A 917-nucleotide genomic window follows, 5' to 3' on the forward strand; every position below is an offset into this window, starting at 1 on the left:
TGTTATGCTACTACAGGAAGATTGAACTACGGTATATTAATATAATATACTCTCTCAACAATTCAGGTTTAAGTTAAACTTAAGTTCTAAAATTTTTTAATGTTATTCTCAAACTATTCAAAATTGGTTCCTTAGTGGTTTCCTTGACCAGCTTTCTATATTAAGATCAAAACTCGAAGTATGCAGAAATTTTGCAATATTTATCTAGTAACTAAAGGATTAAAAAACTGAAAACATATGGTAAGACTTGGGTACATTCACACACATATTATGTTTAACTGTATAGAAAATTTCCCATAACAAGGGCCATTTGAGACCATAGTTCAGTGACTCAGAACAATGGGTAACTAGGGTGAAAGGAACTTGGCTATTTGCTTGACTGAAGTTCTATTTTCAATTTATATGCATTTAATTGCATGAAAATGTTGAAACATTTTATGTGAACTTGTAGTTCACTTTACAAAATAAAGGGGGTAGAAAATGCCTGGTTTGCCTGCATATTACAATTACACCAAACTATACTCTGAAGTACTGTCAAAGAAGCAAGGATGTAAACATATACTTGAACATAACAATTTAAGATGTTCCGAAGTGAGAAAGTACCAATTCAAACCAAAATGCAAACCTTTTTCCTCCCCACTTTTTGCTGGTTTTAGATATATTATTATTTGAATCTTGTATATAGAAATACAAAATTTGTCATTCCCTTTCATACCTCCAACTGAAAATTTGTAACTCTAAAAACTTGGCTTCATACTCGTGGTAGGATAGTCCATTGTATAGATTTGTGCTACTATCTACTATCAAACAAAAAACAACTTTCCTTGCATATTTGGTATATTTCCAACGAATGGTTATTTGTTGGAAAGTACAAAGCTACAAAAGAAGCTATCTGTACCCTGTCAATCACGGCTATC

This window comes from Limulus polyphemus, unplaced genomic scaffold (assembly GCF_000517525.1).
Source record: "Limulus polyphemus unplaced genomic scaffold, Limulus_polyphemus-2.1.2 Scaffold190, whole genome shotgun sequence".
Lineage (NCBI taxonomy): Eukaryota > Metazoa > Arthropoda > Merostomata > Xiphosura > Limulidae > Limulus > Limulus polyphemus.